The following is a 19,530-nucleotide window of genomic DNA, read 5'->3' on the forward strand; positions in this document are numbered from 1 at the left end:
TTGAGTTTCCTTAGTGTGTGGAATTTTTCCCCTATATGTGTGCTGTATGTAAAAATAAAGGCACGTTAGTTATGTCACAGGCAGGCTTATGAGGAATGCAAATAACATGAAAATTAGTTAGACTTCACAATATTTTCAAGGAAATATGTTGGAGTAAATGTCTTTGCAACTAAGTGAGATATAAACATTTAGGCCTATGTTACTATGTCCAAAGTGGGAAATTAAAAAGATGTAATTTCCAATTCCTTTGCCCTTTGCTTTTCTGCACCATCTGGCTGATGGATGGGTAACAACAATGAGCTATTAGCCACTTTCTTCCAGTGCTTTTCCTAGTACATTCCCTTGTCATTAACATCCCACACTTGACAGCAAGTGCTTTTCCTTGTTTGCTTTTTTAGGGTTTGAATGAAACAGAATTGCACTATTTTCAAGTGAGTCTATGAAAAGAGCTTTGGTGTCAATGAACAAGTAAGTTTCTCTTTTCTACTTGTGACAAAGTTGCTCTGATTTTCTTGGAAGATTTGTCCACTGCAGAGGTTGCATTCTCGAGTGTTTCTAATTTTCTTCACCTTACAATTTTAGTTGATCTTTTAAAATTTTTTTCTTTTTTTTTTTTTTTTCCCTGTCAATCCTAGTGTCTCTTGCAATATGGAATATGTCAGTGGCTAACAAAACTCCTTCTAATATTCAAGCTATTTTCTTCCAGCCCATCAACTATTTCAGCTTGATACTCCTTACTTGTCTTGAAAAATTTCCCTGTTTTTCCCATTTTCAAGCATATTTATAGTACCACCATATTCCCTGAGAGCTGAGGCCATACCTTGCGTCATTTTCAACTTATTTTTATTTGCTATTCATCCTTCACATCTTAGCTATCTACAAATTCTTTGTATCCAAAGTAGTGCTGAAGACTTAATAATTTTTTATTTGCTGAGGCAGCTAAATTTTTCTCTAGCTTCTTCAGTTTTCTCACTGGCTGTGATCTCTTTGGCAACTCTCATTCCACATTATCTCCTCCTTCTCGTAGCTCTCCCTAGTGCTTTATTCAGATCACTGCTCTTGAAACTTAGCCCATTGTTGTATTGATCTTTGAACTTCTGTTTTTGCTATTCTAGTATCTTTTTTATTTTTTTGGTGTTGTTTTGTGGTTTTTTTTTCAGTGTTCAGAGCTTAAGAAATTTGGTCCCTGTTGGTTTTGCATTCCACAGTGGTGTTCTTTTCCTCTGTTCCACTCTGCCAGTGGAGCTTGCATTGTTTGTATTTTCTTTTGTGCTATTTTAGTGTTTCCTAATATTCGCATGGTTTAGAACATTCTTCTTTATCTAAACTGTAAGGTGTCTTCCCTTCAAGTTTCTGCAAGACAAGTGTTGCAGGTGTAACTACAGGTTTCACTACCTTAGACTTAATTTCACATCAGTTACAGTCTCATCAAAGGTGTCTGATATTAGTCTTTCATGGGGAGTCTGCATCCGTCGAACTCCATCCTTAATCTATTATTAATACAGTTATGGCATATCCAATACTAATGTTTTGTTTTCCTGGAGAGGGGTTCCTAATTTCTGCTTAAGAATAAAATTAGGTATATCTATGTATGTAGAGCTTATCTGGACAATTAGTGAACAGAAAAAGAAGATAATTTATTTTGAGGTTCTCTATAAGAGTAGTCCCTTATTCTAAAATATAATTTGCTTGTTTGCAAACTCTGCCTTTTCCTTAAATGAAATGCATGAAGCCATGTGCAAATTGCTTCTTGTGGTTACTCAAAGCACGCCAGTATTTTACATGTCATACAGTACTTTTTTGTGGTTCTTTTGTGATCACAGTCACGGAGTGGTGGGTAGCGTGTATTTCAGGAAAGGCAGGTATAAAAAATTAACTTTGTTCTCTAATGAGCATATTAATATCTAGAACTATATACCCTTCACTAATTTATGCAATATTCCCTGTATTCTTGAAGACAGCAGACCTGAGCCTTAACACTTTTGCTCTGAGAGATGAATCTCCACATTCATCACTAATGTGCTTAACACTATGGCAGGTTTGGGCAAGCAAATGCAATAACTTATTTTAAAATGGCAGTATAAGAGAGGAAAATCATTTTCATATGCATCCTTGAACACAACTGTGCCTGATTACAGCACATATTTTTGTACGTGTCCTTATCCTAGAAGAAAATATGTGAAAACAAACTCAGACCCTTAGCACTAGAGGTCACTAAACACAACAAGTTTGAAAGGTCTGTAAACCGTACTCTAACCTTTTTTTTTCTCTCTTTTTAAAACTGAAAACTTAATTGACATTACTACAGTTAAAACCCTCAAGAGATACTAGTAGGTGAGAAGCTGTCTGCTCTTGTGTATAAATGGGGAAGGTGGTAACAGAGCAATTGCTCATCTGAGACCATGCCCCATGATATGGGAGCTTGTGCCTCACTGATGAGAAGTGGAAAGTAGAAAGGATATATCACTTTATTTCACTTTTGCTCCATCTTGCCTTTGTAATCCAGGCCTGTTACAAGGAAATTAGCCAGGTTTTCAGACAAGTAGGTGATTATGCCCTTGTGAGAGTAGGTAACTTGCAAAACTCCAATTCCTTTAGAAAAATAAGCTTTAACTTAGAGTCCAAGGTTAAATTGCAGAGGAAAGGCCAGATATTAATGCATACTGATGGCCTGAATCTGAACAGATATATCTTTTTCATGCCTTTGATGGGAGATATTTCACAAGATTTTTTGGTAGAAGAAACTACCAAATGGACAAATGTTACAAAGTTCTCAGAGACAAAAAGAAATGAAAGAACTTTTGTCTGTCTGGCTTAGGATCTGTTGGAAAACATCTTGTATTGTTAATTAGGGTTGATTTAAATGGCCTGAAGACTTTCATGGCTATATGATGGCTTCATGTCTTACAATATGAAGTTCCTGTAGGACAGAATGGGATAATCAGAAATGTGTTGAAAAGAGATTGTCTAGGGAGAGGTTTGAATCACCCTTGTAGGGGAAGAAGAACACAGATAAAAAAGGTTATCTTTCCCAAATAATGTGTTGCTCTGCAAAACCTGTAATAGAACTTAGGATTCCCACTTCATGCCAGTCCTCTCATAGAAGCAAACATCCATGAATCTCACTCACTGATCTGATCCTTCCTACTCCTGGATGAAACAGAAGCTGATGAACTACTGCTGCTGCCAGCTCCTCTTTCAGCTCAAGTAGCACAAAGGTTTCTCAGTCTGGTATAAACACTTATTGCTCTCAGTTTCATACCATGTGACAGAATTGGAATTTTTCACTATGATTTTAGATAAGTTAATGAAAAAGCTTCCTTTTAGAAATTTTATTAGCATAGAGAATGAAAATAATTTCATATTCAGAGCATTTCAGAATTCACTTTACTTTTCTAATCGTACTTTTGCCTTTGGCAAATGCACTATGCTGCAGGCTTTAATTGTATAGTATACACATGTTTTCAATAAGTGGTCCAAGTGACTGTACAAGAGGAAAGAAATATGCACTGAAGGAGACTATTTTCTGCAGAAACGAAATTAGAAGACCTTCTTGACCTTAATTTCTTTGCTCTTCTGTTCTCCATAATCTTGCAGGAGTTTTGTGAGCAGTGGTTAATTAATATTTTTAATTGTTTAGGTACTGTGGAGATGAGCACCAGAGGAACTCATGAGGAAATTAACAATTCTGTCTTGAGAGAAGGGTTTGACTAGTGTGCAGTAAATAAGGCCTCAGGTCACACATTGAAAAATGAGGAGAAAACAAAATATTGAGTAGTTGCTCATTATGTGAACATCCTGTGCACTGAACAAAGCAGAGGTCCTCGGGAAGAGAAAAGTGATCACATAATTAGATTTTGTCATGAAGCTTATGCAACGAAGAAGGCTGAATGAAGGATGTGCACAAAAAATGGAGATGAGTGTTTCTAAACATTTGAAAGCTTTTCCCAGTAGCTTTATGGTGTTCTTTCAACATAATTTGGATTGTTATGTGTGTATTTGCCTTATGTGTGTGTGTACAAAAGAAATTTCCCATTACTTTGAAATGCATGAGCTATTAAGAGGTGACATGATGAATCTTGAATGAAAACACAGTTTTATGTCTGCTGTTTCTGACATTTTCAAGGAGAATTTTAAAGAGAAATAATAAGATGACAAACACATTCTGTGTCTTTCAGAGTAGTCCACACATTTTTCCTTGAGCTTGTTTATGATCAGCACTTCAAATTTTCAGGGCACCATTGCAGGGAAAATGAGTTTTCTTCAAAATTATTATTGTAATATTTTTTCTACATCTTCTCTTTTTGGCTGATGGATTTATCTGACTGCATTCTGAAGATACCAATCTAGATAGAACTGCTCTCTCTCAAGGATTAGCAAGCAACTTCTCCCTTTCAAGTAAGCAGTCAGGTGTGGTGGCAGAAAAAGGGCGCTCTTCAAAGAAAATTAAGTTCCAAACAAGCAGTTTTAATTAATTTTTTATCAGATGATAAATAATTTATAATGCATAGTCACACCTCCATTTGTGATACCAGCTTAACAAGTTTCTGTACACTGCTATTTTTCTTGGAAAAAGAGGTGATGCTTTTAAATTGTTACTGGCTTTCTGTCACTAGGTCTAAGTGAGAGTTACCAAATCACATCCTTGAAAACAGTGAAAGAGAGAATGTAAGTTTTTGAGCTTTCATTTGGCAACGTATGTTGTAAAGGCAGTTGGAAGATAGAGAGTTGTGAAGTATTTGCTTGGATTTTAAATTGATAATAATAAAGTAAAATTCTGGAGCATATATCTTCATTGAAGAGAAGTGTGTGTTTAATTTTTAGTTGAAAAAAAAAGAAATATATGCCACTAAAATATGTGATGTTGCTAATACATATGTAAAGATTTGAAGATAGACAAAATAGGTTTCTATATATTTCCAAATCCTAAGTTAATAATAAAACCTACTTGGTATGTTAGATAACATGAGGTACTTATGGAAAATTGTTCTCCAAGAGATGGTTAAACACCTGCCTGTCCATGGGCAGCAGAGACTGAATTCCATGTGCAGCTTTTGCTTTACCTATGAAACTGCTGTTATCTCAACCCACAAGTTTTCTCACTTGTAACCTTCTAATTCTGTCTCCCATCCCACTGTGGGGGATTGAGTGAGAGGTTGAGTGGGGCTTAGATGCCTGCTGGGATTAAACCATGGCAGCAAACACACACGTGTTGGCTACTCCAAAGAAGAACTAGAGAGACCTAGAATGAGAGTACTCATTTCTTTTCTTGAAGAGTCATGACCACAACAAGCAAACCACATCTACAATAAAACAAGCATATCTGTAGTAGTTCCAAGCATCAAAAACTGTTTTAAAAAATAATAGGTCTTATCCTAGCCTTCCTGTCAGCATTTCTTTACTTGGCTGTCGTTACTAAGGCTTTTGTACTTGATATTGATCACTCAGCAATATATTTAAATATCTTCACAATAGTTTTTGCCAATTAATATACTCAGAAAAATTGTTCACAGTGTTTCAATGTGAAATTGCCAGAGTAAGATTACCTGTGATTTGGAAATCAGCTTTACTGCATAATATACCACAGACCATATTTCATAAATTTTCTTCATTTTTTCAAAATTTAGAAAATAAATTTTTATGCTTTGTGATTTGAAAATGTGATCTATCTTAAAAAATAGAGCTATCATCTTCCCAAGGGATTTAACAAGCTGTGGAGCAGGAAACTATTCCTTCAGTAATACTTCCCACTGTGTTTCAAGAGCAGATCTAAATGTGTCACATATTGTTAGCAGGAAGCAACTGGATTTTCTAGATTATTTTGGAAGTAACTGTAACAATGGCTATATTTCTTTTGATGTTTTTTTTCCTGGATAGTTTATTTTTATCTTGACATTTTGCCCATTCTGTGAATTTCATCATGGGGAAGAAACAGCAGTTTGTCTCAGAGCAGTTCAATTTCAATCTCTAGGTGACAAGTTGATATTTCTTTCCTCTTGAAGAAGCTTTTAATATGATGTGTTAAATGTCAAGGAAACACTTCAATATATATTGAACTTTACTAACCTTATTTCTCTTAATATTAATGACATATTGACATCATGTTTTGAAAAATGAACACTTCTCACAGATGTCAGGATCCTATATTCGTTCCTATAGGAATCCCACATTCCAGTTGTTAAAAATAAGTAACTTTTACAATGATTTTTTTTACAAAGACTTGAAAAAAATGCAATTAGTAAATTTTATTTCATTATTGGATGCTGACAGTGCTGATCTGACAGATAAGAGATCACAAGTTAGTTTAATCAGTTTTTAAGTTAACTTTGAAAAATAATTTTCAGTTGGGAGCCGAGGTTTCTGAAGCTACCTCTGCTATGCTCACTTATTGATCTTATAAATCCAGGTGACTAAGTGAGAGGAGCCCATAAGTGTTATTGCATTTGAGGAGAAAGTTGAATTTTTATCCTGGAAAGCAGCAAGTATTGGTTTTGGAGTCAATGTCCCTGTTCATGAGGATCATTGCTGAGATCCATAGGAGAAAACAGCTTCATGAAGTAATTAAAAAATGAGATTATAATTTCCTAATCACATATAACAAATCACACACAAAAAAACCCAGAACAAAACACCCTTAAATTGAGCTTGACTGAGCTGCCTAAAAATTAGCATCTGGAGCCATTTCCAGTGCTGGGAACACCTGTATGAGGTGGGAGAATGAAAGGTCTGATTAAAGGACACCTTTTGCAGTTGCATCTGGCCTGTGTGAGAGGTGCCCGTGGACACCTGCAAGAAAACCATCTGCCTCTGTCTGGACAACTGAGGTGAATCCCTGATGGCAGCATTTTACTGGGTCCTAGAGATGCTGTGTTCTCCACTGCGTATAATGAGATGTCAGTCCCTTAGCTCACACGTCGCTGCCTAAACAAAGACATTTACATTGTCTTAACACACCTGAATCTGAACTGTGATATTTCCTTCCAAAGCAGATCACATACAGCTTGTTCTAGCTTTTCAGCCTTTCTGTTTGTTGTATGCTAACTACACATTAGTGTGTTCTTGCAGACATATTAAAAAAAGCAACACTCAACATCATGCTAATTACACAAAATTCAACCAAGCGTGTAAGCAGAAACAGTTCTACTTTTGAACACATTAAAACCAAGGTAAGGATTTTGTTGCAGTGACAATGAATATTTGCAAGGTGTTGGGATTTTTTGGTATTGGCTCAAAATTCATTATTTTTGGGAAACTACTACTCTGTTTGCATCCAAATATATTTGATAAGTAGGTTTCAAGAATTCAGACAATGGAACTGAATAAAATTTGAGTTTATTTTAAAATGCCTCTAACAGTTGGCAAGAAATGCATTGGTTCTCACCTTTCCATTTATTGTTTATCATTACAGTTCTGTCTTGATATTTATATAAGCTGCCAAAATATATCAACTACAGAACTTAGCTAGTGAGCTTAAAATACCACCTTTTGTCATTGATTTATTTTCTTTTTCCTTGTTTCTGTTTTTTACCTTTGCTGAATTTTGTGATGAAATTATCCAGGATTTTCCATTGCCTGCATTACACTGAAGGAAAAAGTCTAATTACTGAACCTGAACTCTGCTGTATAGTTTTGTGCACATCTTACTTGGTATGTTATTAAATGCAGTTTATGTCAAATATGTCATTTGTATTACAAGGAAACTTAATATAATACAATTTGGTGATTTAGATATATTAGTGAGGATCTTGAATGACAATGAAAGACAAAAATCTACAAACAATTCAATATGGTTTTTGCTTGTGATTAAAAAAGAAAAAAATCAGGAGCATACCAAAAATACATCCAGTGATATATTCATCCAGATTTGGTCATTAATGTGTTTTAAAATATTTTTTCATGTACACAAAATCACAAGAGGAGAAGGGCTTTTTTTCATTCTTGTGGAAAGTCTGAAGCATGGTATAAATGTATCACACCTGTCTGAAGCAGTGCCTGCTCCCATTTATAGTGTTTTTTACTTGCTTAGAGCATTAAAAGCATTTGTTTAGAAGGGAAGGGGTTAGAGTTAGCAGCAAACAATGCACACCCATTTATTTATTTACTTATTTATTGTGAACCATTCAAAAAGATCTATCTTGTCTCTGGGAGTCTTCATGAATATTAAAAGCTTAACATAAGGATAAATATTCTTAGTAGAAAAAGTCAGGATTGCCCAAGGCCACAGCATTCTGTCAGTATCACAGATAGGTTGCTTGGATCTTAAATCCCATAGCATAACAAGTAACGTTGATTAAGCAGATGTCTCAGGCTGCCCTCTGAGAAGAACCCAATAAGCTATTTGTCATTATTATTCACAATTGCTATTTCAACAAAATCAAGAGGATTATGTGTTTATGGCTAAGTATACATCTATGGATAAATAATAAAGTGTCAGGGATGATGACAAGAGGGTTGTGCCCTAAGGGCTGTACTTCCAGCCTGGAGAATGCTCAAAAGCAGCTGTGAGGTGCCCATGCTGTTTCTAGACTGCAAGAGCTGGGAGCACATCTTGCTTCCCATGGCTGCCCATCACTGTCCTGCCTTTGCTGATCTTGAGACATATTACAGGGCACATCTGCTGAACAAATTGCATAGAGCCTCAGCAATGGAAAGACCTACCTGCACTGTGGGGGAGAGGAAGAAAACACCACTGTTGAATCCCAGTTCCAGGCTTGCCAAGGTCAGTGCCTGTCCTGGAGCTGGGGATGTCACCTCTCACAGACACTGCTACTACTGACCACTACAGGTGCCACTACAGCTGACACTTCACTCTGCATGTAGAAACGTGGGGTTTGTCTTCTGCATCAATTTCAGTTCCCTGGAGAGTGTTTTGTACCTCTATTGCTGTAGTGCCATGCCTGCAGAGACATGTTGGCTGCATAGCTCTGTGAACCAAGAGAAAGCAAGGTAGGAGAACCCTGGCCTCCCTCCAGCATGGTACAAAGGCAGGGCTGAGGTTCTTCAGCTGAACAATTCAATGCTTGCCACCAGTGAGAACTGAGTCATCAGTGTGTTATTGACTGTCAAGTCCTGATTCCACAATGATTCACAAAAGATATTTTGGATTTATGAAAGTGTAACTGGGGGCAGCATTTGGCTCCATATTCGTATGCGAACTAATTGTTTGCCTCAGCTTTCCAGAAATAATGACTTAGTGGCAATGTAACACAATTGTGGGTTTTTTTTTTTCATTGAACTGTTTCCTTAACGTATTCAGAAACCAATCTATGGCTATTTATAACCTGGCAAACTGGATCAACTGTTCTCTTCTCAGTGCTCCATTTAATGTAAGAAAGATGGATAGGAAGATATTGTTAATTTTAATAAAATTAACTTTGTAGTGTTATTTCAGTGCTTTATAATAAGTTTATATGATGCCCCAAGGGCAGCTCTGTTTGTACTAAACTATCTTGATCACAGTTTTGTTAGGGTAGAAGCAGTTGGCTTTATTTTCCTGTTGTTTTTAATAGCCTGAACTCAAGCTGTTTTGTAGCTGCCCTATGATACAAGTATATGCACTCTTGGGGCAATGATTAAAATGTGTATGTTTTAGAAATTTATTCCTGTAATCATGTTGGCACAAGAGTACCTCTGAACTATAGGTATCTTTGCTATTTTCACATCAAGGTGCAAGCAGGAAATATTCTGAAGAACAGATAACTTACATTCTTCTTAAAACACTATTTATGCATACTAATTAGTTGTAACCATGGGAAGCAGTATTAACAGTATACTTTTCATTTTAAGCCAGGCTCTCTTGTGCTCCACTTGATTAATTGTCACAGAGTGTAATTTTATCATAGTTAAAACTAATTCAAGCCCATTTCCCTGTAGTAATATATATTTTTTTTTGGTTTGGAGAAATTAATATTCCTCAAAAACTAATTAATGATCTCCAAAGAATCATTTGCATAAAGGATGTTAGAGTTTTACAGCAATTATGCATTGTATGTAACTTATTAAAAGGTCCATTTTCATTACTGGATTTAGTGATGAGGTGACAGGCGTAACGGCTCCAAATGGCCAGGCAAAATGCAAAGTGAGACTGGGAAATCCTTCAGTCCAAAGCCATCAGTGTAGCCAAGCTATTTCTCCCTCACAAAATTTTTAGGAAAAAAATGGCTCTCAAATGAACATTGAGGTCCTTTGAAGGTTACCTCTTGTCTGATAAAAATTGTGGCATATATCTTCCATTAAATCAAGGATGCACCTGACGGTGTGCTGAGGGCCCCAGGTCATGGGATGGATTCTGCTACCTCTCATTTTCACTGCATAATATCCCATCAATCATTGCTTGAGGTAAGCGAGGCCTCCTGAACCCCAAGGTGCCATGCAGTGTGAGAAAGGGCAGCCAACAGCCACCGGTGGAGTGTGGAGAAATGAGGCTAGATTGCTAGCACTGATTCTTCCTCAAATCTGTGTCAATCACTTTTCTGATAAAGGGAGAAATTGGAAGCACATTTCTGTTATCTTTTCAAAGTGATATTTTGCATAAATTTTGGCTCAGGAACAGGCTTGTAGTTCTCCTACACAGAAAGTGGCTGTTGCATTTCTCTGAGACATGGTTAAAGCCCACCAGGCTAGCTGTGCACAAGGCAGCATAATTCATGGAAGACAAAAGATCCATTCATTATTCCTGCCATAATTACAACAAGAGCTTTATTGATAAATCAAACAAATACAATAATTCTTATGAAAAAATGCAGTGTTTCTGGCTTTCTGATCAGACATGAAGATACTGTATGTAAAATCAGTCTTCCCAATCACACATTTACTGGGACTTCTGAGAAATAAACATTGTCACCTTCTCTCTGTATTTCAGGTATATATTTCATCTCAGGCAATATTAATATGTAAAGAGTCAGACACCACAGCTCAAAACATTCGTTTTCTCTCTTTCACCCCTGCCCCCACATTCCTTAATAAATCAGTGTTAATAATATCTGAGGTCCTAATCCAGCAAAACACTTAAGCACATACTTAACCTTAAACACATGAATAGTCTCATTATAATCAGCGAGACTACTCATGCTTTAAAGTTAAGCTCATATTTAAGTGCTTTGTTGAAACACAGCCAAAAAGTAAGTAGTACAAACCAAGGTGTTTTCTGCATTGAAATGCAAGTACATGACATTAGCACTATGGCTTACACTGATGAAAAAAGCACTCCTGGAAGTGTAAATTACAAGAGCACTATTAATTCACCTTCACAAGCTTTAGTATAGCAATGCATGCTCTGTAGATGAGATTTTGAAGGCTGAGTGTATTTAGAAGTGCAAGCAAATAGAAAAATAGTTATCCTGGCAATCACTCATGATTACTAGGTCCACTAGGATTTCTAGCATATCCAATTATACCTGTCTCTATTGTTATTGTGTCTGCAGGATTTTTCTGTGTTTTAGATCCTAGAGAGTGTGATTCTGCTAGGCAGGTAGTATCACAGCATTATTTGTACAATGAGTCCGTGAAAATGTTCTGGCTTATAATGTCAAAAGAAATGCTAAATAATAACAATCTTTTATGTGGCACTGGAAGGAGGTTATCTGGATCCCATAGTCAGGTCTTGACAAAACCTTTCTCTTCAGATTCCTGGAGAGGCATTCAAATTGTGCATATTTGCTCCAAGCAGTAGGAAATGAATATAAACATATTTTTAAAAACTTGAATAAAATGAACAAATTCTGCTTCTTCTTTTTATGCTTAAAAAGATGCACCCAATGTACAGCCCATTTCAGAATACTCAGTGAGCTCAATGGTAATCCCACCGGAATGTTAATATTTTACAAGTGTGATCTAAGGCTAATTTGTATCTGCATATAAAATGAAGGCAATTAAAGAAGGAGGGAGGAAGGAGGATCTAATGTAGCCTCTCTTCTATTATTCTTGATTAATCTGGACAACTTTAAAGGACTAATTATTTTCTCTACTAGAATATTTGAGGTAGCATTTCCATCCTTCTGGGCATATTCAGTTGTACTTTAATTCTGTTTAAACCTGACAAATAATTGCAGAGTTTGTATCCTTCTTGCTTATCATCATGCAAATATTTTTCACTCAGGATGGTGATCTTTGAAATACACTATGGCTATTTTTTCAACAAGTTAGCTAGAACTGAAACAAAAGCATTTTCTATTCACTTAATTGTCATTAGCCACAAGCCTATAGAACACAAATGCTATTGCTAAAAATTTAATCTGACTTATGACTATGTAGAAAGCGAACTGAGTGCTTCTAACATCTGAATTACTGCAGGCTGCATTAACTTATTAAGAAACTGCTGCAGTGCTGATAGTCTACTGAAGCTTGGGATCTTTGCCTGTTCATTGCTTTTTTTTTTTTTTTTTTTTTTTTTTTTCCAAACTGAAAATGAATGAACTGCTTTATTCTCAAACATTTGTTATTGTAGCACATGACTTTTTCAGACATGACTTTCATGTCTGAAATGTTTACTTAGGGTTTCTATTTCTTTTGCTAAGATCAGAAGGTGCCTCAAATTATATACAACCAACCCCCAATATCATGGAACTTCTTAATTGCTGTGAAGCCAACACAAGACTGGAGGGAACAAAGGAAAATCAAGACATAATACATCTCTCAAAATCCAGCTAAAGAGGAGGTCCAGAAAGCTGGACATCAAAAGATGAAGTTTTTTGAAGATAAAGGATGAGAGCTACTGAAGCAGCAGCCTCCATATGAATACACTTTGTTCTTCTTCAGTAGGAGACATGGTAACTGCTTAAACTGTTGTTTCATACCTATGTATTAGATTACAGGTAGTATGCATGGGAACTTGATGCTGGTGATCTGGAGAAGAGAACTAGACAAAAGTCTGGATGCAGAGCTAGCTTTGCCTGTAACTTCAAGCTGACACTCAATATTTTTAAGCAAAAACATAATTCAGGTTCCTAGAACATGTCTGAGAAAAGCTATAAAGGAACAGATGTATTCCATGCACTGCCTCTGTGAGCAACAAGCAACAGCTGTTTTAGAAAAATGTAAAATAATCTGATTGCTGAAAATGATTTTTAAAAAGTTCCCAATAGGGAGAAATCATTGTATGGCTGAAATATAAGGCTTTACACCTCTGCTTCTTTTTTTAAACAGTTTCTCTAGCATGATTTTTAGTTTGTCTTTTTCTGAATCTTTCTAAATTCATGTCTTCAAGTGTATTTTGTGGCTATAAATCTCATGGGATAGATTTTTTCATAGAGAAATTTTCTCCCATTGTTTACCACTTTTTACCACCATGAGTTTCTTTTCCTACAGAGAAAAGAATATCCCAATCCACCTTCTGTCCAGTATTTTTAATATATTTTCTTTGTTTCACTATGTTTTGTTTTATTTATTCTCACTGAATTATTATGTCCTGTTCTTCCCCTTATGCCTTCCATTTAGAATTTGACTGAGGCCGCAATAATTTCTGTCACCACCATATGTAGTTTCTCTATTCACAAAGTGAATGAAATGAAATTATCTCATTTTCACAGATAAACCTGAGGCACTACTATGTATTCAATGACATTAACACCTTGTTATCAGTTCTGAGTTTTTTTCAGAGTTGTTGTTGCTAATTTATGATCTAGTCCTCATATGAGTCACTGAAGATATCATGGAAAAGAATGAAACAATAAAAATAAACTTTCACATTTTTTATATTGATAGTTTAAAAGAAACTATAATTTTTGAGTTCTCTTTTGCAGTGTATCCTCCAATTTCTCTCTCTAATGATCATTACCGTAACTTAATTAATGAATTATCAAGCCTTGGGAACAGTATAGTGACCAAGGAAAGATGTATTAGTTGTAAAGAGAAATGTACTCTCTTTTCTAGAACTGCTGTGGTAAAGGCAAAAGCCATTGCACAAATACTCCCCACCTGAATGTCATCGTTCAATGGAGATGCTTAAAGATCTAATTGCTCCAGGCTACTTCCAGCATCAATGTTTAGAGACAGACAACACGAGAAGGTGTTTCAGATCTTAGTTGAGTTGCTTCCTTGAGGTGACTTTCTGGAAATTACCTTCTCCTCTAAGTGCAATCAGGCTTTGAAGAGTTATGATCACCAAGGTGGAGCATCCGTTTACTGGAAAAAAACCCAACAAACAAACACACTAAACTTTAGGCAAGATCACTAAGTCTGGTGCTGTGTTTTCAGCAGCTTCAGTGTAAATAACTGATTTTAGGCAGCCCTTATGTAGTCTCAGAAATTTATTTAAAGCCTGTTAAAGTCACTGAAGACATTCTTGTTGACAGCAGCTTTCTGTGAGACTTTGATAAGATAATGAATGCAAGAAGCAGTTGAAAAGCATTTATAAAAAACAGTAAGTAAACTGAGGGGCTTTTTTGTTTGCTATAGTATTGGCTGTCCAGCCATCCATTCTGAAAATTGATTAATTATTTATTAACGGTTGTCTAGTAGTGCATGTATATAATTCTCATTCCTCAATTGTTTCCAAAATACTCAGTGCTCATCTGTTGTTCAGTCATACTGTGTTGCTGAATGCCTATCACACTTTCTTCTGGAATGGAGAGCTAAAAATAATTAATTTGAGCATTAGAAATTATGAATAAATAAAAAGGAATGTATAGTACACATACGATGCTTTCAGGATTTTCAAATAGTGTTTTACTATGAGCAGTAATATCAGTATTTCTAGATGATTAATATAATGGGACAGAGAGAAGAAAATTGAAGAAGACTGGATTATGAGGCAAAATTATTTGTTGATCTATTTTTCTGTGACCTAGATAAATATGCTTATGTATATTTTTGTATTATTTCTAGTATATGGTACCCACATGTATGTATGTGTCTCTGAATGTATAGGAGAGTTTTAAAAGAATATGATTAATATAAGGACTTTAAAGCCCCCTGTGTATTAGTAACATTTCTGAGAAAGTGTATGAACAGCTTTTATTGAAATCACAGGGTCTATTTATATCCATTCTAAGGCAGTGCTTCAACTTATATACTGGAAGTTATATCTTGTGATGCAGTGATTTCTCTGTTGAAAGGTCTGTTTCTTTTGTCTATGGTTTTCTCTCTGAGTATGGATTATGTGAAATGGGAGATTAGAGTGTTTTCTATGGAAATGATCAAGTACTTCAATCTTTTGACTTGCCCTGACAGAGTGACTATATTGAAGCTTATGAATATGTTTAGACCTGACTCAAAACAACCACACTGATAGATACAAGTTTGAAAATGGCATAGACAGTGTTCCAAGCCCAAATAATATTATATATCCCCAGAAATGACAGGATGAGCCCATGTAAACAGATGGAAGTTAGATTTTAGACCAAGCAGAAGGAAGGTGAGAGACCAAATCTTCTCATGTCCTTAAATGGCCACAAATATAGAAATGCAAGGTAGGAAATGTTTCCTTGTAATGCAAACATTAGGATTTTACGTGATTTTGTCATCATGTAGACAGGACTGAAGAATGTGATATTTCCAATGGATGTCAGAATAGAAACTAAGATTTTAAACCAGTATTACCACCTACCTCACCTGCCAGGTGAGGTATTGAAATAAGCTGTTTGAATAACACTAGTCTCTTTTCCCTAGGGAGTAAAGACTTTTGCATATCACTTATAGTACAGTACAGTACATTTAGACATTAGCATTAATTGCTAATGGTTTCCTTTTACAGATTCTAAATGGTGGATTTACTGAATCACCCTACACTTACTGCTGCGGGGAGAAGCAAGAATAGGCTTGTGTATCCATAGAAGCAAACTGCAAATCAGCAGTTTTAATGCTGCCTAAGACTATTTGTTGTGGGTTTTTCTTTTTTTTGTTGTTTTTCTTCTTTTTTCTCCCCTTATGCCTTCATTTTTTTATAATTACTAAAATATATCAAGTTTATGTTAATTACATGAAAGTGTAACAAAAATATTCAGTAGCACTTAAGGAACTTAAAGTAGTTAACCTAGTTCTAAGCTTCAAAATGCTAGAAGACTCAGCACATTAAAGTAGTTGCAAAAATATGATGGGACTTTTGCTTTTACTGGTATTCATCTTTTATATGAAACTAAGTTAAACTTATTTTCCTGAATATATTAGAATCATCTAAAAAGTCAGCTTTTTATAATGAAAAATGTCACTTGGATTTGTTTTTGTTTCCTTAGGTGTACAAGGTAAAGCATCTATTTTTCAGTCTGGATGATGACTTTGTGAATTTTTATTCAGAACAATAGTGTTCCAAATGGAGGTGCAATATCTTCTGCATATTCACTTATGAAGACAAGTAGATATTGGGTACTACAAGCTCATGGTTACTCAGTCTCCTAGATTTTTGGTTTACTGCTTCCTCTGAAAATCCTAACATATGCATAACTTTGGGGTGTGGTTAAAACTGGTGGGCTCCATGTCATTTCCAGGACTACGGATGCAGTTAAACTGATGCAGCTGCAGATTATCTTTGTTTCTTTGTAGTCAAAGAAGGTTGGATTTAGCTCATACATATTTGCTATTTATTATGTTGGAGGTTACTTATTTTGAAATATCTTTCCTGATATATAATGCTGTGCAATATATAATTTTACAAGAACTTTTAAAAAGATAAAATTGATTTATGTTTGAATCAAATGCATTATAGTTAGAGTAGGAAATGAGATTCTTTATTTTGAAAGATAGTGATGTTTCAAATTTATAGCCAGGCATTACTGTGTGTATGGACTCAAATGATCTAATTAAACACTACACAGTTCTGCAATGTGACAATGCTGACATATCCTCATGTTGAGCTAATTTAATATACAAATATATTGTAGCTGCTTAGAAATACATGAATCATATTGTACTTTTTTATTTCTGAAAATGTGCAGTGATTTTTAATGAAAGAATTCCAAAAGAAGATGCTTAACTGCCAAGTTAGAGGTCTGGTTTAAAAAAAGTCATAGAAAGTTACAATGCAAGCATTTTCTTTTGCCTGTTAAGAGAGAAGAGATAGGGAATAAAAAAGATCAACACAAACTACCACTCTACCAGTGAGTATTTTCAATAAGACATGTGTCTGGCTTCTGCATTGCAAAACAGCTTGAGTAAGAATGCAGAAGTCATGACAAATCACTTTTTCCTATAATGTAAAAACATCATTTTCTCCTTAATTGGTCCCTGTGAAAAATCTGTGGTTTTGCTTAGAAAGTGATCTTTTTGTTTAGTTTTAATGAATACGGGAGTCTCTGAATGGTCCTATATTGACAACTGTGAAGACCTTTTTAGCTACAGAACCATATACCTGGGGCAGTGATATCACTTGTATCACCAAGGTGCCATACTTATACCTTTATCTCAAATAATGACAGGTTTGTTCTGTCTTCTCAGCTTATCATTTCCTCAGCTCCCTGTTGCGAGAGAGGCCCAGCTTATAGCCAATTAGTACCAGATGTGGCAGTGATGTTTCTGAGGCTGCATATGTTTGGCCTTTGGGAACTGAGCTTAATGCTCCATCCTCCTTACTGAAGACATGTTAGCACCTAGCTGGTGGCAACATGATTTGCCCACACTTTCCTGTTTGAGCTGGCTGAAGTCTGAGCTGAAAATACTGAATTCAAAGTACTAAGAAGAATGAAGGAAAAGTATCAGTTGGCATATTTGTTTGTTATTTTCACTCTTGGTTACATGAGGTTAAATTAAAACAAACAAACAAACAAAATATAAGAAAAAAACCCAAAACCTTTAAAGTGGTTCAAAGAGTTTCATTTTTGCAGGTAACATTCCTGCCATCAGAAATGTTCAATTCCTTGCAAATATGCAGCACCTCCTTCTAGAGTAAACAATCATTTTTAAACAAATGATGGCTATCTGCTTTTTACATAACCAGGCCGAGTTTATATAGGAATTCCAGAGAGCAAGTATATTGAAGTAAACTCTACTGAATCATTTGGTAAAAATACAAACTGCAGTTTTAACTCTCAGCAGATTTTTATATTTAATCTTACACACTCGAAATATAGTGTTCCCATCATCCCAATTATTGTTATATGGAATTAAAAATGGTGATTCTGCAAAAAACCTTGTAGTTTAATTTGCATTTAAAGTTATTGCAAATGCATTTTAATTAACATTGTATTCCACATCACTGATGAAGTGGTTTTAGTCTGTATATTTTTTTTAGGAATGCTATTCAAATCTAGTGTATACAGTAGAGTTTAGTAGCAGAGTTCAAATAACTGATTTCTTTTCAATGTCATAATGGTCTTCAGGAATATCTGTGTCATGTCTTAGTAATGATTCTAATTAATGCATGGCAAATAAAATTTAAGCTTCTTCTGGCTGAAAATTCTGAGAGGAAAGAATGCAAAGAACATTGCTGTGGACAAAGTTCCAGTCCCACTCTCATCATATACTCACACATAAAGAGATGGAGAGGACTTGCCACCAATTTTGCCACTGCCCCACTACTGGTAGCTGCCTCAATGTATGCAAGAAGGTGCAAAGATAGTTTGTCAGGAATTCTCTTCCTCTGAAGGACACAGGTTATTTCAGGAGGCACAACTTAATTTCCACAGATATCACTACCTCTAAATCTGGGCCCTCCTGAAGTAAAACTAATCATTGTATGCAGTCTTCTAAATGTTGTTAATGCAAATATTATCTCTGCAAATCTTATGCAATTAGTATTCTGGTCTGGAAATCCCTCCTTTCTGGTTCTCTGAGATTTTTGAGCTGATAAAAGGCAGTAGAATCCTACTTTCCCTGCTTGTCTAAGAAGAGAGAGGATAGAAAAAAAAAAAAAAAAGGATTTCTAAGAACATTCAAGTGGGAAAAGGGTTTCATGACTAGATGGTCACAGGTGCCTTTTTATTTTTTGGGTTTTTTCCCCAGTTGCAAGAACAGCTGAAGTGACCTCAATTAAAAATGCTCATGCAGGAAAAACAATAGCATGTTCCTTAACATCAGTTCACAAAAGGGTTTACAGACGGTACAGTTAATGTGCTGATGGGAATGGGTTTCCAAGAATGAAGTAGAGACATGAAACCCATGCAAGCAGCCACAGCTACTAAGAAAAAAGGTTCATGGGACTGTGAAGTCCCTATGCATTTGTTATTAGAGATAAAAAGATTTTGGCAGGTGTTCTGTGATCTGCATGAGTGAAGCCTAAGAATCTTCTGAATCTCCTAAGTTTCAGTTGTAGATTTTTCATGTAATTTCGTTCTTTCCTCCATACTTGAGCATGGCCTGTCCATTCAGGAAGATGAGTATGCAAAGAAGAAAAGAAGATGGAATTTTACTCAGCTGTTCAGATCTCTATTACAAGCTTAAATCACAAGCCTGTAGATTTTAGCCTGAGGGGAGATATCTACTTTGAGGACATAGGCATGCAAGAAAGGGTTTATAGCTTCATCTCCAGCAAAGTGCCTTTGAAGTAGATTGACCACAGACTAAGTAGACATAAAAATGAGAGCTTGTTTAACTTGTGCTGAATGCAGGCAAATCTCTCTGCAAACAGTAGCTGCTAATAGTAATGGAAGATGCTTCTAATCC

The sequence above is a fragment of the Heliangelus exortis genome, chromosome 4 (genome assembly GCF_036169615.1).
Source record: "Heliangelus exortis chromosome 4, bHelExo1.hap1, whole genome shotgun sequence".
NCBI classification, from domain to species: domain Eukaryota; kingdom Metazoa; phylum Chordata; class Aves; order Apodiformes; family Trochilidae; genus Heliangelus; species Heliangelus exortis.